The following is a 24,692-nucleotide window of genomic DNA, read 5'->3' as shown; positions in this document are numbered from 1 at the left end:
AGAGAGAGAGAGAGAGAGAGAGAGAGAGAGAGAGAGAGAGAGAGAGAGAGAGAGAGAGAGAGAGAGAGGCCCACCCCCAACCCTGGGAGTATGCCCATTTGGTGGGGGATAGCCCACCAAGTGGAAATATCCCCCGCCAATGTAAAACTTGAGTTTGTCATATACAATAGTTTGCCTTTCTTAAATTATTATCATTTTTACCAACATCTGGTGTTTGTCTAATTATATTTTACCCAACAGTACACAGAATCACTTCGTATGCCTACCAAAAAACAACACCTCTGGTGACAATTTGTTTTTGCAATGTTTATTGTCAAAATAAAACCTTTGTACAAATGTCCTGGTACCCTTTCCATTGGAGGTAAAAAAATGACTTTTATTGAAAAAAAGTTCCATACAACTTGTATGAGTTACATATGAAAATATGAAAAACGTAATAAGATGTCGCCATCATGTTGTGTGGTGATTTGGTAGTCTGTCCTCAGTCCTTCCTGTCATTGTGTGTTCTCGCCTTTTTGGTTACTCTCCGGCATCCAACTCGATTGTTTCAGAGGTTATTACGGTATTTTTCTCATAAGTATGTACATCCTATCCTATTTCTTTTTCATTTAGTAAATTCGTCAAAGATATGATCGTGAATCTGATACCTGGGAAGTTGTTAGCGGGTCACCGGGACAGACGTCTGCAGCATAGCTCTTTTGTACTAACATAATGTCAATATGCAAGGAAGCGACTTAGGGTGGGGCACGGAGACTTAATGAGAGTGTCAATCTCACCAAAGTGATCTCAAAGACTACTCGTTCTTACAACAAAAGCAAATCAACCACTTCCTAGTTAGACAATCGGTATGCATCCATTCTCAACACTCAACATAATCACGCCATTTTGGTATCCAAACAAATCTAGAATGTCACGAAACTTAAGGAGAGATATTGCAACACTTATGGGCTCAGTCCTACCAAGTTTTGTCACCATCTAGGAAGGTACATAAATCACGATCCATCACAAAAAATGTGCAGAAAACTGAAACAGAAGTACTTGGAAAGATCCACCTTAAGCATAGAAACACTTATCCATGGTCAAAACATTAAAAAAAAACCATTTTAACTCCCAAATCAATGCATTTAGCTCACCAACGACTCGTCACGAGCCACATCAGAATTGGAAATGATTACACTTAGATCGAAGAGCAAGAGACAAGGAACGCAATGTACTATTCGGAATAGAATTCTAATTATCCATTCAGGAGAAATGATGATTACAAATTGTAGTCACAAGAAGCTTTTACAGTGCACGTTTTCTTCTCCAAGCTAATGATAATCCAGCTTTCAAAACTAAGGGTTTTGACTTTAAAAGTTAGGGGGCTTTCCCATGGCCATTCGGCCTCTTACAAGGGGTAGACTCAGAGAAAATAAAAATGAGTATGGTCTAATGTCGCTATGATTACAACTCATTTTAGGTAGGATTAGAGGGTTTTTGCCAAAAAAATAGAGTATCCACCGGGTTTGGTGTGCATACATTGTTCGCTCGTATCCACCAAACATTCCCCCCTTCCTATTCATTGCAGACCCTCGTGCAAGCTGCAGGTGAGGGAGTTCACTTTAGTGCCTTCTTTCGAGTCTTGCAGTGAGATTTCTGAACTTTTGCGCTCTGGCTTCGATCTCGACTTTGGTTGCCATTTCTCTGAAGGGATTATTTGCGATGGTGCTCTAATAAGCGATGTGATGGGCTGTCAGATCTTTCGTCACTGGATTGAATATGGAAGAGTCCACTTCGAAGAAACCTGTCATGAAAGATTCTTCAAAGGTCTACATGTATTGAGATGGAAAAAACATGACTCTTGCATATAATCCCATGATAATATTTTTGCTCGGGATTCCCCCCGACTCGGCCCGTTCATCCACCATCAGTTTGGGCCCTCTGCCTCGATTGCTCCCTTCAGTTTCGACACTTTTGACAGCTGTTCCAACTCCTTGGAGCAGTGTTGGCATGTCCTTTTGTAGCATCCTCCCATGTCCTCTTCTTACGCCACTGTAGTAGACACAGATGGAGGCTCCAACTTCGCCACAGAGGGACTCTCCAGAAGCCCCCTCGCCCGACCCCGCTGAGCCCACCATTTGACTTGTTCTCTCACCTATAGAGCAAGCGAGCCTTGCCGCCGAGGTAGAGAGATTGCAGGCGACCTCGGTCATCTGCAAGTTTCTCGGCACCCGACCTAGCAGAGGAGAGCTGCAAGATCTTCTCCACGCCCGCCTTCTCGCAAAGGTGGGAAAGATTTTGGATGTCCAGATTCTCGGACGAGGCTACTATTAGATCGAGTTTGAGTCCTCCGAGATGGAGTCCAAGGTCATAGCTATGAGTCCACTGGCCATCCGAGCCTCACGTGCCCACTTTCGATAGTGGCGACATGGTTTTGACCCAACTTCGGATGTTCTAGTAGAGGAGGCAGACATCCCCATCTTAGTTTGCTTTCTGGGTTTACAGAGGGAGTACCTACCACTTCTTTCCAGGATCGGTTCCGCCATTGGCACTGTCCTGGAGACACCTCGCACGACAGCATCAGTAGCTACCAAGGTGGCTGGCATTCCCTTAGTTCCAATTTTGGTTAGAGATACCCACACACTCCCAAAGGTTATCCTTCTACCTCGGGTGAGTGGGGGTTGGTTTCGACAAAGTGTAGAGTATGCGGGCCTCCCGAACCAGTGCTTCATTTTCCGCCAGATGGGCCATCTAGCGAAGGCCTGTCCACGGAGGAGGCCGCGACCTGCACCACAGCCTCAACCCCAGTCAGCGGCACAATGTACACATGCAGATCCACCCTCCAAGGTTGGGGCTCCAGCAGAGGAGGGGTAGCAGCAAGCCCATGGCCGCCGACGCCAGGGACCACAGCGACAGCCTGTCAGAGTGGCCCTCAGGTGCCAACTCAGCAGCAATGGGTTCCCACGAGGAACCGTTTTGGTCCGCTTGAGCAGGAGGAGATCCCTACGCCAGCCTCCACCTCCGCTTCTCCCTCGACAGCCACACCTCCCCCCAGAGTTCCCTCCCTTTGCCTCATCCTCCCCGCCTTCTGCTCCTGTCGCCTCTCCACCCCGCCCCTCTACCTCTGTTGCTCCATCCCGCCCCTCTTCTCCTCCTCTCGCACCAACTCACTCTCCTTCTCCTGCTCTAGTTCCTTAGTCGGCTCAGGTGACTGGTCCCTCTCCGGCGGCTAGGAGATCTCTTGGCAGCGCTTTTGCCACGAGTCGCCTAACGCGAGAGGGTCAGCCCTTTTTGCGGCCCCCTCTGCAGATTCAGACATCCTCCCTTGCAGCCATCCCTCGTGGGCTGAGGAGCATTGACACCAGATGACACTGGGACTTCTTTGACTACAGGTTCACTCATTTTCTCGGCGACTCCGCAGCAGACCATGAGGCAGCCTACTTCAGGGTCCATGTTTTGTTCCTCGCCGCTAGGAGGACAGAGGCCCTGGACTCAGCAGTTGGTTTCTCCTTCCCCCTCTGTGGTAGGACCGAGACAGAGTGGTCCCTTGACTCAGTGGTGGGATGGTTGCATACACAGGTTTTAGAGTTCTCTCACCACATGGGAGAACTTGGAGTTACAGATATGCTGCAGACTTTGTGGCCACTGGCCGAGTTTGCGATGACACCCCGAGACTCAGCAGGATGTAGGCACATTGTGGTGTACTTCTTTGCTGATACGCAGTGTTTGCCTTGCTATGTATAAATTCATGAGGACTCCTGGACAGAGGAGGTTGCGCTACGTATGGCTCGCTCTGCTTGGGCTTGGGCTAGGCACTCACTACAATCACGCCTATCTAGAGGCCGCTCGGATGTGGATTACTCCCCATCCAAGCCTGCCTTGAAGATAGACCGTCTTGCTGCTACGACAGCATCTGTTCTCTCTCGCTCCCCATGAGGATCGTCTCATGGAACGTGCAGGGACTAGGTGGGCCCCAATTTCAGCGACAGCGGGGCCAATTGCGTCGGAGCTTAAGCATTTCCTTGTGGGAGGAGATATTGATCTCCTTATGCTTCAAGAGCACCATCTGTGTGAGAGACGCATTCGGCGTTGTGGTCAGATTTTACGTGGACGGTATGATACCTTTTGGTCAGCTGCTTTTGGACCTATAGGCATCCAGGGAGCGGTATGTATGACTATTGTGGACTCATTGCAGTAGGCCATTGTAGGCAGAGGGATTATTGTGGCAGGCAGGGCTCACTGGATTACTATGCATGTTTAGGGTGGCCTTGTGGGATTCCTGAATATCTATGCGCCCAATGTGGTGAGTGCTCGTCCATAGTTTTGGTCACAAATCGTTGAGTCTTTGTCGCAGGCCGATCATTGGTGTACGGGAGGGGACTTCAACATGTTGGAGGACCCTTCTGACAGGATTGGTGGCAGCCATGCTCCTGTGCATGGAGTCGAGTTGGCTGCTTGGGAGAGGTTTTGTATGACTTTGAGGGTCTCGGATACATGGAAGCACTCAGGTTTTGTGAGGCCCCCAGACAGTCTTGCCTTCTCTAGATCGGACCGCAAAGTGGGAGGAGTGAATCTATCGCAGATAGATAGCTTCTACACTAGTGACCACTTCAGTGACTTGGGGGTTCAGTGGGCATCCTCGCAGGGACTTTCTTCTCGGACCATGCACCAGTGATCCTCATAGTGGCAGACATGCAGAGGAGTGGGAGCACAATGCTCCGCATCCCAGAGAGGGTCTTGTTTGACTCAACACTCAAAGAGAGGGTAGAGGCTCTATGGACAGAGGGTATGGATAGGATTCACCTGTAGATAGAGTGGCCTGAGGACAGAGGGTATGGACAGGATTCACCTGCAGACAGAGTGGCCTCAAGCCTAGCTCAGCTTAGCCACTTTTTTCTTTAGGAGACTCTGGCTCGCCGGGCTGGAGCGAGAGAGGCGGAGCAGCGTCTCAAATGGGGCATTGCTTCATGCAGAGGATGCAGGAGCAACATCCAGAGAGTCCATGGTTGGAGGAGTAGTTATAGCAGGCTCGACAGGAGCTTGCTAGCACTGAGGAGAGGCGTCATGAGTTTGCCTTCCACCGACAGGCATCTTAGTTGACTCAGGTGGGTGACAGAGTGACTGGTGCTTTTTTTGAGACAGTGGGGCCTCGGCATTCACATGCCAAGGTCAGTCAATTGAGGAGACCCGATGGGTCAATTGATTGTGAGCCTGAGGATATGCGTGCAGTCACTACTGACTTCTACCATGAGTTACTGTCGGCTGAGCCTCAGTCAGAGCAGCAGGATGCATGCAAGGAGCAGGTTTGGGCAGAGATGCCATGTCTTGTGACAGAGGAGATGCGCTAGAGGCTAGAGATTCCATTTCAGCTTGAGGAGATGCACACATCTTTGAAGGCCCTTCCTCGTGGTAGTAGCTGTCCAGGTGAGGATGGGTGACTCCCAGCTTTTTCTTGGAGTACTGGGACCTGCTTGGCCTAGATCTTTGTAGTTCTTTTGAGTACATTTTGCACAGAGGATTGATCCCTGACAGCATCAGTGAGGGCCTGATCTACCTCATTCCCAAGGAGGGTGGCTCCTTGGATGAGGTTCATGAGTGGCGCCCCATCACCATCCTCAACTCAGCCTACAAAATTCTTGCCAAGGCTCTGAGTTTGAGGATTCGACCACTTTTAGAGAGCCTTATACATGGGACTCAGACAGGTTTTGTCAAGGAACGCAGTATCCTTGACAACATCTTTACTTTCTGGGAGGCTTCTGCCCTAGCACGGCTCCGTGGTGAGGACCTTGTGATTCTTCTTCTTGATTTTGAGAAGGCCTACGGTTAAGTTGACTCGGACTTTCTAGAGGGAACTCTTCGCAGGATGGGCTTCTCAGGTGCTTGGATCAGAGGGGTGTCAGCTTTGTACAGACATGCTCACAGTCAGGTGCTTTTGGCAGGGGGGAGAGGTGCGCAGTTCATTCTCACACGCTTCGTCAGAGAGGTCTGCCCTCTTGCCCCCTTTCTCTTTATGTTCTATGCGGAGGCGATGAGCAACTTTTTGGTGTCACAGTAGGTTGGTCTTCGGGGCTTAGCACTCCCTATTCGGGGAGAGGAGCTACTGGGAACTGAGTTTGCCAATGACTCAGCCTTGTACTTAGATGGCCAGGAGGCCAATCTTCATAGATGTGAGCAGGCTTTGGAGACCTTCTGTTGTGCATCGGGCGCACTGATCAACTGGAGAAAGACAGTGGCTCTCTCGGTTGGTAGTGCTCCTATGCGAGATTGGATGCCAGGAGAGAGTTTCAGGTGGATTCCCCTAGGGATTGCAGTTCGATACTTGGGTTGTCAGGTTGGTTTGGACTTGTCTCCCGAGAAGTAGATTGCTCCCCTTCTCCTGTCTATTAGGAGAAAGTTGCTACATTGGAGCTCAGCACAGCTTTCTTTGGCTAGCAGAGCAGCAGTGGCCAATCAAGTGTTGCTGGCCGACTATGTGGTACATCACTTCTTGCTGGATCTTCTCGAGTTCTTGTATCAACCAGGTAGAGAGGCTGATCAAGAACTTCCTTTGGTCGAGACGTGACACTCAGATAGCCCGAGCCAAGGTGGCTTGGTCGGTCATCACGTTTCCTTGTTCTCACGGAGGGCTTGGGATCATTGATCCAGCACAGCAGAGCAGATCCCTTCTAGGGAAGTTCATAGTAAGAGTACTTCTTCCAGGTGAGGATCCCTAGAAAGAATTTTATGTTGCAGAGGCTTGGTGCCAGGGTGACTCAGTCAGGAGGCCCTTGGCAACCTTCGACAAGATGGATCTTTACAGAGATGCGCCGAGTTGGTTTGAGCAAGAGACTAGAGGACCGTTTCGCATTGAGTTTGCTTCATTCTTGGGAGCTCCTACGGCGTGGCCTAGAGCAGCAACAGCAGATGTGCACGGAGGAGCGCCTACGGAAGCCCCTCGTCTGGAACCCCATGATTAGCACTCAGAGAGGCCACTTGGTTTGTAGTCGACCTCATGTTTCCTGGGGTCCCATGGCAGTAGGTCCAGCACGCTCTCTAGGTGACTGGCTAGAGTTCACAGGTTTATGAGAGGAGGTACAGGGGTTTCCAGTTGCAGGGCATGAGAGGGGTGCAGAGCATGTGTCAGGACATCTCAGAGTCAGTTCCAGCTGAGTGGCTCACGCCTCTCGAGCTAGTAGCACCCCAGTGGATGGGAGCCTTCACACGACTAGAGGTTCTCATTTCAGTGAGGGCCTGCTCAGAGACTGTCCCAGTCCTATTCTTCGAGCTTCAGGGTGGGGGACGACTACACTGAGTTGCAATAGAGGCCCCACATGTAGCAAAGTGTTGTTTTCAGAGGATCCGAGTTGTGGGCATCTATGGGAGGACTTGCGTCATAGACCCTGATCCAGCAGCTCTTGAGACTAGACACTGGAGGCTTTGGGCTTGGGAGTGCTATCCACTGGCACGAGTACAGTGGGATCCTGGTGAGTGGCTATGGAGGGACCCCTTCTCTTCTGCAGACCACCCAGTAGTCCCCTTCTTTCAGTACAGTGTTCGGGTTGGACGACACATACTAGCAGCACAGAGAGAGGCCCTCCCCGTTGTAGCCCGTCATTGGCAGGAGGAGCGTCTCACCGTTGATTTCTTGGCTGTTAAGGCGGTTACGCCGCTAGCAGAAGCTAAATAGCGAGAACTCAACCAACAATAGAATTTGTCAGACGAGGACGGAGCTTGACCCGCAGGCACATGGAAACAATTAGGTGGGTGTCAAATCACCTACTCGACCTTCTAATGACAATCACTACTAAGGAAATCAAATCTAAGTTCTAGAATACGCAAGTGACTGAAATCCGTGCTACGAACGAATGCTATACAAAACAGGATCTAGAATCATTGAATCGATCTCAAACTCAAGGGGAAGTCTATACACTAGGTAAGAACAACACCCTAAAGACTTGAACTGCAAAATCAACCTATAATCACTCCGTGCGGTAAACGCGTATGAAGACAGGCCGAAAAATACATGTGACCGAAACTTGACCCCGATGGTACTAATGCGTAGCTCTACTCGTTGTGGTTCTATAGATATGCTGCACGCTTCATTCCGACACACGAGTTGGAAAAAAACTCACACCGAAGCTCGTAGGAACTTACCACACATAGAAGCCGATAGCGCACACTCTTGGTATCTGTGCGTAGCTCTAGCCGTTGCTAACACAATGGCGGTGTCGCTTCTCCAACGGCGGCTCCGTAGCTCGCGTAGCAAGTAGATAAGACTCTCTCTCTCTCTCTCTCTCTCTCTCTCTCTCTCTCAAACACAGTCACGGCGCTCAAAAACTCACCTTTGATTAATAAAACTGAATCTCCTTAGGTTACAAAAACTTTGGCTTATATACCTCAGCCTTGGAGGTGAGAACATCTCTAACTAATTACATCAGCAAGTGAAATTACTTCGGAATTACAAGCTGGAAACTCAATTGAGTCCCGTTACTTAATGAATGGCTCAATTCAAAATCAATGTCGGAAAGACATTTATTACAATCAATGGTTACAAAAATGATGAGTGTGAGCAAAAATGTGGGTGTGATCCTCTGCTGGCTCAACACTGCCCCCCTCCGCGTTCATGTCGTCCCTGACATGACTTTTATGCTTGGTCAATAAAGTCCTGTCGTCTTGAGCATCTGCAAATGTGATTCGTATCGTAGGTTGCCGATGGTCAAGGTTGGGCCGAATATTTTGCTTTCGTGGGTGAAAAAGCCGGTGTAGAAAGCTTCTTCGAATGTTTGCATGTGGAAGCTAGGCAAAAACATAATCCTCTGGTATAGGAGGTGCAACAGTTTGGGAGAAGGCTGCAATGAAAGATCATACATCATATCAGTCACTGTGTCGGCCGTCGATAGTAGACTCGAGGTCGTGGCTTTATCTGGCGCGAACACTTCAATGCAAGCTAAGAGAGTCCTGCAAATTTTCTTGAGCATCTGACACGAAAGGTCAGGAGAGCCAGTAAAGAGCTTGATGGTGCCCGTTAGGGTTTTCACCATGTAGGCTTTACCTATTCTCTCTCTTGCCTTTGGTCCTGGAATCCTGGGGTAATTAAGCCAATTTGGCTTCTTTTATGTAATCCTGCCATGCTCTTTCCAGCTTCTGACTCTTGGCACCGGGCAGAAGGTTGCATCCTCCCGAATCTCCTTTGGTGCCTCTACCAAGTAGATGAGGTAGGCTGGGTATTTGTTCAGCCAACCTTTCCTCCATCTAGGCTGCGAATCTACAATCTTCTTTGATTGTTCCTCTTTTGTGATGTCGCCTTCGTAAAGAGCGACATACTGCTCCTCCTCTATTCTCTTTTTCGTTTTTATCACTTCAAACTTCATCAAAGGGAAAGGCAGGCTGGGTTGCATCCACTCTTCATGGAGCACTTTTGTGTCTAGTCCCTGAAGTCTAATGGAGATTAGGAGTCTCCTCTCCCATTCCATTTCCACCTTGGCACTCTCCTCTACTGACTTTTCTATTTGGTCATGGAGCCTTTGTTCTTCTTCTTCAGAGATTCCTGAAGTCACGGCCACCTCGTGAACTGGGGCTGGATCTCCAATTGTGGTTGCCTCTCCAGTTTCTGGTAGCTCTATGGCTGCTCCACCTGATTCTTCTTGTGGTGTCTCTGTCTCTCTTCTTTGTTGCTCTTGTAGATCTTGGAGCTGTTTGCGGAGGGTCTCATTCTCTGTTCTTAGTGTTTGATTTTCTAAAGTGAGCCTCTCCTCTGCTGCCAATGATCCCTCCGCAATGTGCAACCTTTGCACTTGCTCTAATCTTAGCTCTCTTTGTAAGCTTCGGACCTGGTCTTCCAGAGCTGGTACAAGAGCTCCCTCTTGTTTGGTTCCTGCTCTACTAGCTCTAGGGGTAGTCCTGAGTCTAGTGATTGTTCTTTCTTGGAGCTCGACTCTTTCCCTTAGCTCAATGAGCTCATCTTTAGCCGCCTCCAAGTCGTCTTCCATCCGCTCCCTTGCTTCCTGTGCACTTGTTACTTCTCTTGAAGCCTCGGCTAGCTGGAGTATCAAGCCATCTCTCTCGTTTTCCGCATCGTAGAGTGATGCTTTATGACTTTCAGATTCAGTCATAGCATCCTCTAATTTCCTCTGCAACTCGGCTTCCCTTTGTTTGGCTGTCTCAATCTCCACTTCCTTTGCCTTGGATCTTTCTTTGATCTTGTTGAGTAGTTCATGCACCATGTGCATGTCTTTTTCATCTTCATCTGTCAACTCTAAATATTTTTTGTCCACCACCTCCACTGGCTTCGGCTCTTCTAGTACGTTCTGCTTGTCCAGTTTCTCATCACTTTCTTTTGTACTCTTTGTATTTTCCTCTGTCCCTCTCCGATCATCTCGTTTTTGTAGGGTGATCCCATAAACCGCCTCAAGGGCCTCTTCTTCAGTGTACCCTATCGCTACCAGATCCTCATAATCGTTTTTCTTTTGCTGAATTGGATCTATCTCCTTTTCCTTGGTCCCGGCCTCCGGCTTTTCCATACCAGCCGTGTCCATCTCTACTGTGGTCTCTTCCACAATGATTTCGGTCTTCTTTGGGCTTGGTACATCAGTAAAGGAGGGCTGATTGTCCTCAGTCATCTTGGCTTTCCCTTTGTTTGCTTGCCCGTCTTTCTCTTGAGGTTCAGTAGACTCATCTACTTTCTTCTTCCCCTTGTCGTCCTTTTTCAACTCAGCTTTTAAAAGCTGTACTTCCTCTTCAGTGTATGGCTTGACAGGTTGCTGCTCCAGTATAGCCTCTGACTCCTCATAAGCTCTAATATATTGATCATATTGATCAACATGTGGCCTGGCTGAGCTAGTTCCGACTTTAGTGGGGTCTGGCACCCACTTTTCTTCAAAGTCCCCCTTTAGAGCTCTTTCCGCTCTAAACTGCTCCACCAGTCTTTCCATTCTTGCCGCTTTCTGACTTTTGGTTTGCTTGGGAGCACCCTTCTTCTTTGCTTTCTTCATAAGCGGCTCATCCACATTCTCTTCGGGTTCTGAAACTATTTCTAGTTTCCTGCGTGCTCTTGTGGATGCCCTCTTGGATACTTCAGGCTGTTCTTCCTCCTCATCGGCTTCTCTAAGCCACTTATTCTGGGAGGGAACCTTTGGCCATTGATCTTTGGCTCCAATAGCTTCATAAGCTATTCTTGTCAGAACTTCAGCTCCTCCTATATACTTTGGCTTCTCGTTGTGCATGGCAATTACTTTCTCGTGGATGTGTTGAGCGTAATTCACCTCTTTTGGCATATTGCTCTTCAATGCCCATGTGATGGTAGTTGCAATGGCATGGGGCGGTGTCGTATACTTTTGTGGTCTTTTACTGCAAATATGGAGAAATTGGTTGTACAGTCGGCAAAGGGTTGCCGCTCTTTGGTCTGCCATATCTCCATAAGTTGCATTATGTTTCTTGGACCCATAAACCTCTATAGCCTCCCTTCTTTCCCTGACAGAGCTGATCCCTTTGTTGTGCAGCTTGAATGCATCTGCAATGAGCTGTGGAGTGATCTGTACCTCTACTTTCTCTCCATCTATTGCTGTCAATGTGGCTTTCCCATCCTTCTGAATGGAGGTTGCCAACTCATACACTCTTCTTGTATCTACACCTGATGGTCTCGAGGTGAAGAATCTGTGCAAGTCTGCCCTTTCCAGGTACCTGCTGATGTTCTCTGACCTGCTATAATCCGTGGGATCATCGGTATATCCACCGCTTGCCCTTGAGGATCTCTGAAAGTCCCCTGGTAGATCTTTATTCCCTCTTGTTCCAGTACTGCTTCCTCCACCCAAGTTTTGGTTGGCTTGAGGGTTTCTGCTGGAATGTCAAAGGGTTCCGCTTCTGCAAGAGTATCTTTGATTGTCGGTCTTTTTTTCTTCGTTGCCGATAACTTGGCGGAATCCATGGATCCTGTAACTCCAATTTCAGAAGTTAGCGTCTTTTTAGTACTGAAAGCCGAAATGAAGCTTTTAACTATTCAAATGACTTGAAAATTGAAACATGAGCTATTCAGGGCCTAAGGATGCAAGGTAGCTGAAAAAATATGCAAAGTGGGCTCAAAATCATGCTGGAGACATCATACGCGTATGATGTTTTTTGTGTCAAAATGACTTCATATTGGTTGTGCTTGTAGCTGGTAGTGTATACATGAGTATCATATGCTTGGATTTGAGTTTGGATCCCATTTGGTTAAGTTTTGGCCAGTTTAGTCCAGTTCAGGCTCTTGGCAAAATTTTGAAAGGGAATTGGATTTTATGATCCAAATTGGATAAAACTTGGTGGTTCACCTTCAAATGGCATGTAGATCACTTCTGTTTGGTGGTTGAAGCCCTGAGGTGCCAAAATCACCTAGTGAGACATCATACACGTATGATGTATTTTAGTATATTTTTGGACCAAATTTCTCTATAAGCTTGGATTTGGCTTAAGATAGGCTTATTCACTGGATTTATGAAGTTTGGATAGATTTTGGGCTACAAATGGCTCTGAAAACATCATACGCGTATGATGTCTTTTTCATCAATTTTGCATGGGATTGGTTCTGTGGACTCCCCATGTACTAGTGAAGGACTATATCTACTCAAATCTTGGTTTGGACTTGAGTATGTTGGATTTGGGCTAAAATAGGCTTTGGATGAAGGATTTTCCCTCAATTGGGCTAATGGGGTGATCCACTTGACCAAATGGTTCCAAACTTCATATGTAGCATGTATTAGATATATATAATGGATGTATGATGACAAATGAGCAGTTTTGGCTCTGTAAGTGCAAATAGACATCATACGCGTATGATGTCTTTTGTGTCAAAATGGTGCTTTTTGGTTCCAGATAGCTTGTAGATGTGTTAATCAACAATCCTACAAAGTTTCAATGAGTTTGGAGTTATTTTGACAAAAGTAGGACCAAAAATCAATTTTATGGCCTACTTTACGTCTTTTTGATTTTCCTTGGGTTTTCTAACTCCAATTCTCATGATACTTGGTTCATAGGATATGATTAACATGTGGAATGAGGCTATGCACTCAAATGTTGAAATGGATGTGAAAATCATGCTGTGAGACATCATACGCGTATGATGTCTTTTCTTGAAATGTTGGTCTTTTTGTGCAAAGAATGCTTTGTGCTAGTGCCCTAAGCCCTGCTAACTAGTTTTCAACTTAAAAAGTCATCAGTTTAGCTAAAAAGCCCCCTTATAGGCATTTCAGTCTCCGAAGTCGTCTTTTTGCCTTGGAGTTGAATTTCTTCAACTTTTCTTCTCGAGAGTTGTATTTCCAGCTCATTGGATATGTTGTGAAGCCACCTATTTGGTTGAACTTGACTTTGGCTCCCCGTTCTCCATCTTTCTCCATTTGGTTGCCCGAAAGCGTCTTTTTCACCATCGGTAAGTGAATCAGCTTTCTTTTGGGTTTTGCTTGCAAACATAAGTCATCCATGTATATTTGAAGCTGCTTGTGAAGTTTCATGTCATTTGGTCGTCAATTTTAGCCGTTATGCCAAAATGACGCTTTGTGTGTCCGCAGCCGAATCGGTTGTTCCGACCTACTTTTGGTGATCCAAACCTGGAGATACTCCATGGTTGCATTGCCCTTGATGTTGTTAAGCTTCCTGAGAAGTTTTGTGTCGTTTCGACAACTTTTTCCTGTTTGCCTCTTGCAGGCTCTGTTGACCTAGGGTTTTTCCAGTCGTTCTTTCTCGAGCTTTGAGTGTTAGAAACCCATCTTCTATACTAGGGTAACCCACCTCTAAGTTCTTGCAAGGTTTGGTTAGGCGGTTGTGCCACTACCTAGCGTTCTTCCCCATTCCCCGTCTGCTCTTGTTTCTTGGTTTTGGTCAGTTTTCGCGACAAAAGTTAATGATAAGCATCAAAAGATTATGGCAACGAGTCTACCTCTCATGTCTGGTGTCCTCTGAGCTCTCGTAGCAGTCGTAGAAGGCTGTAGAAGGTTGGATGCTCCTGTGTGCTCTTTGCTCTCTCCAAGAAGGTAATAGTGGAAATGAGCTTGAAAGTGAAGTGAAAAATACTTAACTTCGGACTTCCCGGATCACTTGTTACCAAATTTGACATGTGCTCCTATCTCATTGTGAAATGCACTTTAGGATTTGAAATTTCTCAATTTGGACTCCGTTTGACCTGTTTCTGAGAAACCTGTCCACTTTGCCAAAATTCTGTCATTTCGGGCTTTCCGCAACTTTTTCGAAATTGTACCCAATTTTTACCATGGGTTGCCCTTGTCATTAGGACCATCACCGTCTATTCTTTTCTTTTTTCCGATCTCATTTCACCTGCTTTTTTATTTTTCTTTTACTTTTATTAAGAAAATCATAAAAAATAAAGGAAAATAGCAAATCGAAGCCAAAAAATTCCAAACATACATGATAAATAGCTGGTAACCCTGTGTATATGAATATACACTTATTTGTGATTTCTGGACTTGGATTACCACTTTTTTCCACTTTTTAGCTCCAAAAACACTCTTATTTAGTGATATTTACACGTCTAGAGACCCAAATTCATCATTTGATCTCTTCTTGTTGCAAAACAAGGTATATAAGGGCATAAATATTATCAATATCCGCAATCAAACATAAAAATTGCAAAATCATGTAAGACACTGCCCTTGTAATATAATTTTTGTTTTTCTTTGTTTTTGGCGCTTGTAGCTGCTTTGTAGCTCCTGTATACCTGTATACCTCCCCCCCTCCTAGTCTGAGTCCTCTCGGACGACTATGAAGTGTCTGTGGGCGAAGCATTGTAGTTGTTTTGGTCATAAGTTCCAAATGCAATTGCAGAGCGATGATACAACAGTCTTTCTAATAAAGGTGCTCTTTGTTTGATTGAAGGATTGGTGGTCGGGTTTTGGGTTGGTGATACTTCGGTAGTAGAATCAGTAGATGGATTCATCTTTACCTTGTTGTTATTTTCCACAATCCAAATCTGCTTCCGCTTCGCTTGTGCTTGCCACAAACTCTTTGCGACCCAAACCTGCTTTGTCCTTTGTGGTGATTTCCTCGCCTTGAAATACCTAGGAGTTTCCGTTGATTGTACCGAAGGGAGTTCTTGTTTACAAATCTTTGGGATCCAAATTTGCTTGCTATGGCTTTGTGCCGTCATGAATTTCTTTGGAATCCAGATCTGTTTCACTGTCCTTGATTGTCTGGAATCACTCTGTTGTCTGGTATTGAAGACTCTGTTTTCCACCTTTGTTTTCTTTGGCACCACCTTTTTTGGTCTCCATATCAACTTTGACTTTGTTTTTCCCCAAGGTTGAGCTGTTATATTATTGCTTGTCTTCCTTATCCACTGTTGAGAATTCCTCGTCGAAGAGTAATCCGGTTGTATAGAAACTTTTGGTTTCCATTGCTTCTTCTTTTTCTCTGGTTGTTGTTTACCTTTGTCTTTGGATTCGTCCTTTGGAGTTGGCTCTTCTCCTTTGGTGAACTTAACTGATTGACTTTCACCTTCGTACTTGATAAGCACTGATTTAGAACTCCAGTCAATCATTGCATTGTATTGTTTCTGCCATGGTTGTCCTAGCAATAATGGTTGTTGTGTAGCTTGGTCTTCAACCACGTAAAACATATGAGGATACACATATTGGTTAATCTGTATATGTAAAACTGTGCATCCGACAGTTTTGATTGAATTATCAGAGTAACTCTTTAACTCTTGCTTGGCAGTTTGTAGTTTAGTGTCATTTGTCAATTGTCTATACAAACTGAGTGAAAGTAGGTTAGCTTGAGCTCCTGAATCCAATAGTGCTCTGGCTTTGATTTGGTTGGTTCCTACTTTGCATTCAATGATGGGTTCTTCTTTGTCATTATCCATTTCTGTTATACTGACTGCGTTTATTCGTATTGCTCCTTCATTGCGCTGTTCCTGACGTAGTAGTCTTCTTTTCTCCATTCTTTCCTTTGCCTCGGCTTGCGCTTCCTCCACAATCTTTTTCTTTTTCTGGACACGCAGCTTTTCTTGATGTATTTTGAGAAGCATGTCTTGGGTTAGCGGCAAAAGATACTTTTTCACTCTGCATCCACTAATCCAATTGGGCATTTCTTCTCCGTCTAATGTAGCAAGCTTGACGGCTCCACTTGGTGATAGATCTTTAATCACCAGAGGTCCCATCCCTCGCTTTTTAAGCTTCTTAGCATGCTGTTTCAGAGTGTAAACTAGGACATAGTCCCCAACCTTAAACTCTTTAGTCCGCACATGCTTATCAAAAAATTCTTTTTGTCGCCTTTTTTGAGCGTAGATAGAAGCTACTGCTTTTAGGCGAAGCTCGTCTAGCTTTTCCAGGTCATCTATTCTATCAGAAAGCTCGTGCCCTGTCCACTCTAGATCCTTAGCCACCCTTAAGGTTGAAATCAAGAATTCTATTGGTAAGATAGCATTTAGCCCAAAAACCATGTTATATGGGGTCGTTCCTATTGATGTTTTATATGCTACCCTATATGCCCATAATGTTGAATGCAACTTCTGGTCCCAGTCAGTTCTCGACTCAGATACAATCTTCGTGAGGACCGTGCATATGGTTTTGTTTGTTGCTTCAGCTTGTCCGTTTGCTTGTGGATGATACGGGGCTGATTTCCTATGGATTACCATGAATTCATCTAGAAGGATCTCTATCACTTCATTTATAAAATGTGTGCCTCGATCACTCACAATTTCTATTGGCAATCCATATCGTACAAAGACGTATTCATATAGAAATTGTGCCGTGGTCCTGGCATCTGCTTTTTGAGTTGCCTTTGCTTCGACCCACTTTGTTAGATAGTTTGTAGCCACAATGATGTATTGTGCATGAGTCTTATATGCAGGAGGTGAAATGGGTCCGACATAATCAATCCCTTTTTTGGCAAAAGCTCTTGCCCCCATCATTGGTCTAAGAGGCATATCATCTCTTTTAAGTGGTACTTTGGTCCGCTGACAGTCATCGCACCGTCTAACGTATTCCTCAGCGTCCATATGTAATGTTGGCCACCATATTCCTGCGGCTAAGACAAGTTTTGCTGTCTTATCACCTAAGAAATGGCCTCCACCTACTCCTCCATGAGCTTGCTCTAGGATTATCACATACTCAGACTCTGATGCGCAAATCCTAAGCTGGTTGTCTTTACCTCTCTTATAGAGTTGATCTCCTATTAAAGCGTAATCTCTAGCTTCTGTCTCTACAAATTTCTGACGAGCTTTTGACGTTCCTTCTGGGAAAGTTCTATTTTTGAGGTATTCAACAATATACTGACTCCATTCCGGAGCGATCATTATCTGATATAATGTCGAATACTCTGCTGGCGGTTTTGATGAACATACAATACATACAGTGACATATTCATGTACGCTTTCTTTCATTCCTGGCCAATAGACTCCCAATTGTAACAAATTCCTATATGTGTTCCTTCTTGAACAATGAAATGCACATTCCTGAACATGTGCTTCGCGCAGATATATATTATATTCCTCAGGATTGATGCATAGTCTTAAAACATGATCATTTCCCAATTGATACAACCTTCCTGCAACCAATTGAAGATTCTTGGATTGCTGAATAGCAATATGTTTCTGGTTGTATTCTCTTCTATCAAACTCTCCTCCATAGGTTAATAGGTTAACGACATTTTGAGACCACTTCGGTATCATTTCTATGTTGAACAAGTACGCGTCTGGCATGTCGTCATCTACTCCTATAGGGTCTTCTCCATTCGTCAATCGCGAAAGATGATCAGCTCTAAGATGTGTTTTTCCTTTCTTTACTACTACCGTGAAGTCGAATTCCAGTAAGATAATGAACCATCTCACTATTCTCCCGGTATTGCATGGTTTATTCACTAGGTAGAGCAAGGCTTGGTGATCCGTAAAAAACACAAACTTGTTGGCTAGAAGATAATGCCGAAATTTCTTCACAGCATATATCATTCCTAATCCCTCTCGCTCTGTTGTGGTGTAATTCTTCTCTGCATTGTTGAGCTGTCGACTGGCGTAACAGATAGGAAAATCCATGTTTCCTTCTTCTGGCTGAGCCAGAATGCATCCTATTGCATATGCCGAAGCATCTATATGCACATGGAATATCTTCTCCCAATCTGGTGATTTCAAGACTGGAGCAGTAATGAGTGCCTCTTTCAATTTCTTGAACGATTCCTCACACTCCTCTGTCCATTCAAAGTTCACTATTAGCCTGTAAAGTGGTTGGCCTATTATAGCGTACATGTAAATGAATCGTCTATAATATCCGCAATGTCCCATAAAGCTCTGTACTTGTTTCGCATTGGTTGGTCTAGGCATATCCACTATAACTTTTATCTTCTCTAAATCCGTGGATATTCCGTTTTGTGAGACAATATGTCCCAGAATTCTGCCCTGTCGGACCATAAACACACATTTCTCAGGATTGAGACAAATGCGATATGTCCTACATTTCTCAAATACTTTTCTTAGGTGTTCTAGATGCTCATCTCTCAGAAGAGAATGTACACATAAGTCATCCATGTATATTTCTAGAAACAACCTTAAGTATTCTTTGAAAGCATGCGTCATCAGCCTCTGGAAGGTTGTGGGAGCATTGGTTAGACCAAAAGGCATAACCCTATAAGCATAGATTCCCCACTCAATTGCAAAAGCTGTTTTATGTTGATCTTCCAGTGCTATGGCTAGCTCGTTATATCCTGAAAAACCATCAAGAAAGGAGTATGCTGTTTTCCCTGATACACGCTCTAGAACATGATCAGTTATCGGCAAGGGATAATTGTCCCTGATTGTTGCAGCATTCACTTTCTTTAAGTTGACACACACTCGGAGTTTTCCGTTCTTCTTGGGTACTACCACAATCGGAGATACCCAATCGGTGTGTTCAATCTCGTATATGAATTCAGCTTCCATTAGCTTATCTATCTCTTCTTTGATTCGCTTAGCAAACGTATCATTATATGTGTATGGTCTCTGTCTGCTAGGCTTTGCGTCTTGTTTCAGTGGGATTGTGTGTTGGCATATCGATGGGTCAACTCCCTTTAAGTCTTTATAAGACCATGCAAACACATCCCTATACTCTCTGAGAAGACTCAAAAGTCTCTCTTCCTCGCCTGGAGACAAATATGTGGCTATGTACACCGGTCTAGGTGTCTCACCTGGAGCTGCTAAATCAACCTTTTTGCATCCTCCGGTCCGTCATAAGATTCGTTCTCCTTTCTCTCTCGAATAGGTGGGGTTAGTACCACCTTCCTATCCTCTATTGTGAATTTCCTATAGTGAGAGGGAACATCCATGTTTTCCTTGATTTTGGCGTTTTCCTCCTCTCCACTCTCAATTTCTGTCGTCCAAACTTCTTTCAGAGTTTTCTTGAGCTCTCTGTACTTGTTTCTACGTTCTAACTTGGACTCTGTGTGTTCTCTGTTGCGCTTGTTCTTTTCTGACTTTTCAGTTTCAGTTTTCGTTCCATTCCTTTGAACTTGATTTCTTGAGCCTCTTTTGTCTTTTCGTAAGCTCTTTTGATCATTGCCTCTCATTCTTCCAGAAATCTTGTCCTTAACACAATCTTCCGCCTTTACTAGCATTAGGAATTGATTTTTTCCTCCTATTCTAGGCATCGGATTGGTTCTAACCCCTTTTGTTTTTCTCTTTGCTCTATAGCGTTTCTGGCGTTGTTTAGTTTGGTTCGGAAAATCATAAGATCGGACATCCATTATAGTTTCTTCGTTTCCGCTTGAATTGTCCGTTGACTCGTTGTCTGCTTCATTTCCCCACTCAGGATGATCGGGAATGTCGTGCAACACCTCTTCTTCATTTCCCTTTTCCAGTGTATCGTTCTTTTCAGTTTCTTTTTCGAGTACAATTCTCAACATGAAGTACGGAACCACGTCGTACCCGTCCTTGTCGCAAAATTTTGTTGTGGGACCATCCGGAATTGCACAAACATCTAGGGTTGCTAGAATGTGTGTCCATTCTAATGGTTCAAGCGTGTCCTCTGGAAAGGGTTCTCCTACATAAGCTTCGTCTTCGATAGCCCTTTCTAAAACACATTCTTCTCGTCTCAGACTTCCACATTTCGAAGCTCCACACATCCATAACTCCTTGGGTTTACCTAACCAAGCTGAAAATTCAGATCCCGCCAAAGTAGCTGAATCAAACTCCTCCACCGGTGTTCGGTTCACATCTTTGTAGCTATGGTCTTTCAGGTTCACACGTGTAGTGGTTTCCATATTTTTCAGGTATATGTGATCGTAGCCCCAATCCTGGACCATTTTCAACTGTCTCATGAATGGTCTTCCTAGTATGATATCATAGTTATTCTCCTTGCCAAAATAGACAATAGCAAAAGTATGTTCGTATTCAATGCCGCAAGAAGTCACTACAACTTTCTCTAATAACCCCACAGGTTTCTCCATGTGTCCATCTGCTAATTGGAGTTTCAACCTAGTCTTCCTTATTGCTGGTTTCCCCCATTTTTTCCAGATTTCTTTTGTAGCAATGGCTACCCCAGCTCCGCTGTCTAGTATTGCCATTGTGTTCATGCCTTGGAATTCAACTGGTAAGGTTGTATTCCCCTCTTCACCTTCGCAATACTCTCCTACCTTGTTTAAGGGTACAGGCTTAGCGTTATTTTGTGGTTTACTCAGCTCTTGTATACCCTCTTTAAGTCTCAATGTTGGGTCTTTTATCCCGAATTTCTCCAAGCATTTTCCTACAGTGGTCCACATATGTGGTCTTAGCCTCAAAAGCTCAGCTAGAGTGATAGTGCATGTCACTGGTGTTGAAAAGATCTCTATCAATCCTTGCGAGTCCATGAATTTTTCTGATGAGATTCTTCGTGAGGGAAGTGCTCTAATCTCGGATTTTGCTTCATACTCTCCTAAGTATGAAGGTAAGGTATTCAGTGAATGAGGTTTGCTCTCCATTGTTCTAACAGAGCCCCCATCTCCCCAGTAAGATTGCAGATCCAAGTCCACTTGAGATCCTGCCTCAAATTCCACTATGGGAGGGTTCCTGATGTCCTTTTCCCAATTTGTTTGATTAGCTTGGCAACTTAGCTCGTTTGCAAAGTTTGCCTCTCTCACTTGTTTCCAAAATTCATTGTAATCCTCATCTCTTCCGTAAGACCTCTGTATGACTGGATGAAAACTCTCTATCTCCTGATCGGTTGTGTTCAATACTATGCGGTCATCCTTGTGTGTATTTTCAGGCTTTTGTGCACTGGGAGTCTTTTCAGCTACCCGTGAAATGATAGTCTCTTGCTGAATTGGGTTTTCCATTCCACAATTCATTGTTTCTTTTGGTGGTTCCAATAAGGCTTGTGCAGTCTCGATCATTCTTTGGCACATTTCAAGTCTCTGCTTTTCCAATTCCGCATTTGGGTATGTCATCCACCTCTGCTCTTGTGTTTGGTTGTTCTTTAACCTAGCTTCGTAAGCTCTCATCAGTGCGTCCAATGGTTCCTGTACTTTGTCAACTAGCACTGATCCCCCTCAGCTTAAGCTCGTTGTTTCTGTGATACTCTTTTGTTTCCTTCTTTCCGGGCTCATCTCTCATTTCCCGTTTTGACTCTCAAGTTTTTCTAATCTATCTTTAGTTCGCTTTAGTTCCTCAGCTAGAATAGCGTCTTCACGTTCTTTTCTCAACTTCATGCGTGCTTTTCTAGCTTTCCATGTGTTTCTCTGACTCCGCGGTCCTTGACTAACCACTTCAGTCGCTAACTTTCCATTCTCACGTTCTCTAGTGGTTTTCTTAGCTTGAGCTCTAGTAACAACTTGCGTTGGTATCAGAGTTTCATTTTCAGACCCACTGCTGGTAGGAATAGTTTCTAGCATATTCAATGTCGTCTTTTGCACTTTGTTTGGATTCTTTGAACAATCCTCAATGAAGTGAGTAACCCCACACTCAGTGCAATAAGCGTTAATTCTAATGATTTCCGTATGTGGACAAACATTCATGAGATGGTCACCTCCACACTTGTAACAGGGTCCTAGTGCTGGTCTTGGTCCCATTTGATTCGTCCTTTGTGGATAGGATGGTCTTTGTCCTGTTAACCCTCCATGAGCTATGAACATCAATGTTCTTGCGTCTAAATTGTATCTCTCTTCATCAATAGCACTTGTAACTGTTGGTATTCCAACATTCCCAATTATGCCCCATGGTTCTGGTTGTTTGGGTTCTTCTGGTGTGTAATACACAGTTGGAGACATGTGTGCACCAGATTCTTCATAATAGGCTTGAACAGGCACTAAGGCTTGTTCTTCCTGATTCTCTAAGGTTGGTGCATATCTAATGCCCACTGGTCTTGCTCCTGGTAAAGGTGGTTGTTGTCCCAATACCGGTTGCGGTCTTTCTATCCCCATAGATCCTGGTACATTTCCCGTTGGGTATCGAGGTACTGGATGTACTTGAGGTGGTGCTAATTGAGAAGTAGGTGCATACTGACGCTCCCTTACATATCCTTTGTTGTAATAGCACTCCTCTGTTGGATGGTTTGTCCATTTTTGTTCAATCGCACACCATTTCAGTGGTTTTGGCAATGGTTTTTGGTATGGTGCCATCCTTTTTAGAGCATCTTCTATCATTTGCTCTACATTTGGCATGGTTGTTGTTTGAACATTCTTTTTAGTGGTAGTCTCGCTCGCTACGGAGGAGGAGCTACTGGATGCGAAATCTGTATCCGCTGACACCTCTCCATAAACCGTACAGTTATCCACTAAGTACAATGCTTCTCTCGTCACTTGCTCGAAACTTGTACAAGCTTTCAAGTGCAAGTCCTTCTTGAGAGTGTCGTTTCTCAATCCCTCAATAAAGAGAACAGATAGTCTGTCATCTTGTGGTCGTTCACGTACTGGACATCTCTCAATGTATTGTTTGAAGCGAAGTGAAGCTTCCTTCACTTTTTTGTGTTCTCTCTGTTTAAAAGCATATATTTGTGAGACCATATTGTGCTTAATCCCTCGTTTTGAGGATTCCTCAGCAAACTCTCTTAGCAAATGGTCAATGTCATGGAATCCCCCTATGTTCAGTGGTTGAAACCATGTCAATGCCGTACCTTCTAGAGTAAGACCAAATCCCTCGTATTGTGTATGGAAATCTGTTATCTGCTCAGCTCTTAAGACTTGCTTAAAGAGTGACACATGTGCATACGGATCTCCCGAACCACCATACTTCTTTGACATACACTTCGCTACTTGAGATGGTCTCATACGTCTATGGTCTGCTACCAATCTCATTGCTCCTGTTTCCCGGCTAAAGTTTTCTCTAGCATCATGGACTTCATGGGTTACCCTTGTCGGTTCCCCTGCCCTGAATCTACTACTAGGAGGTAAATGTGATGGTTCCGCTTCGAACCTTGGACCTGGAGTGGTATACGTGGGGATTGGAACTGCACTACCTCGATTCGTATCCATTGACTCTCTGGAATGTAATGATCCCATTGGTCCGGGCTTCGAGTACGGAGGTTGGCTGAAAGAGTCAACAACCTGAGTTCTTTGTCCTCCTGTCGTCATTGGGTTTTGCACTCCATTTGTTGGTGCTGGTCTTTGTGAGCTAGAAGTAACATAATACTGATGTAGTGGTCCCCCAAAGTATGTATATCCTTCTAATTATTTCTTGCCCATTGTTGATTATTGCCTCCCATACTTGTCGTAAGCGGCAATTTTCACTTCCGATCCCTCTGTGTAGGTAAAGACATAAAGTCTTTTTCGGTCTGTCAACTCTCCAGTGTAGGGTTCTTCACATCTATAATAGAGATCCTGCTCCCCATTATTATATTTGTATAGCCCCACATAGATGTTATCAGTGTTGATCCTTGTAGTTTCATTTTCTCTTCTTAACCTCGCATCAGGGAAGTTCATTATTGGTGCTTTCTCCTCAAGTTCTTCATCTACTTTGGCTTTGGTGCCCATCAATCCCCACTTGTCCACAATGTTAGGGTTTAGGACTACCAAGTACATGGTACCCTCGTCATCTAGATATCTATCTCCGCTATAGCTCACAGGCACTAAGTCCTTGAACTCACTAGGTCTCTCCTCTATCTTTACACAATAGCCGTTCATTCCATCTTTGTAGATCTTGGCACCTTGCTCATTGTCGTACTGGTATTTTATGAACAATAGCTTCATTGTGGCGGAAGGGTTTGATGATCCTGCTACCATATTTTCTCTGTTGTTCAGGTTCAGGTGTTCCACGTGTTCGGTGAAAATCTCGTAAGATCTCTCCGAAGAAGTATCAGAGACACTTCCTTCAAAAATCGGCTCTAATGGTTGCACCCAACTTTGGTTTACACTTCCCTCGGTTGATATGACACTTCCTTGTTCCCCTTGTTTTGGTTGGTTATTCTGGAGATTCCTGCCCGATCTCAAATTCATCAATTCCCCTAAAGGACTTTAACTTTTCCGTCTCGGCAATTTGTTTTCCCCAAGTTTTTGTGGTCAGAATTGATCCAAACTGATTGATACTTGGTCAATTGTTTAATCTTGTCAGTTGGACAACTTCTGTTTCATCAAGTGAGAATTTTGTTGCAGTTATGCTGAAAAAGACATTATACGCGTATGATGTCTCTTTTCACAGATTTAGACTATTTTGGTTATGCTCACTCTCAGTAGGCCCCTTATGCTCTTTCCACTCACAAAATTCAGTTTGAACTCTGTTTGAGCAAGTTATGGCTAATTTAGGCTTTTCTTGGCAATTTTCCGCTTTTGACTTGTTTTGGGTCAATTGTGATCCAAATGGGATGAAACTTGAAATATAA

This window comes from Adiantum capillus-veneris, chromosome 4, assembly GCF_014529385.1.
Source record: "Adiantum capillus-veneris isolate H3 chromosome 4, ASM1452938v2, whole genome shotgun sequence".
Taxonomy (NCBI): domain Eukaryota; kingdom Viridiplantae; phylum Streptophyta; class Polypodiopsida; order Polypodiales; family Pteridaceae; genus Adiantum; species Adiantum capillus-veneris.
This window is presented reverse-complemented; position numbering follows the sequence as displayed.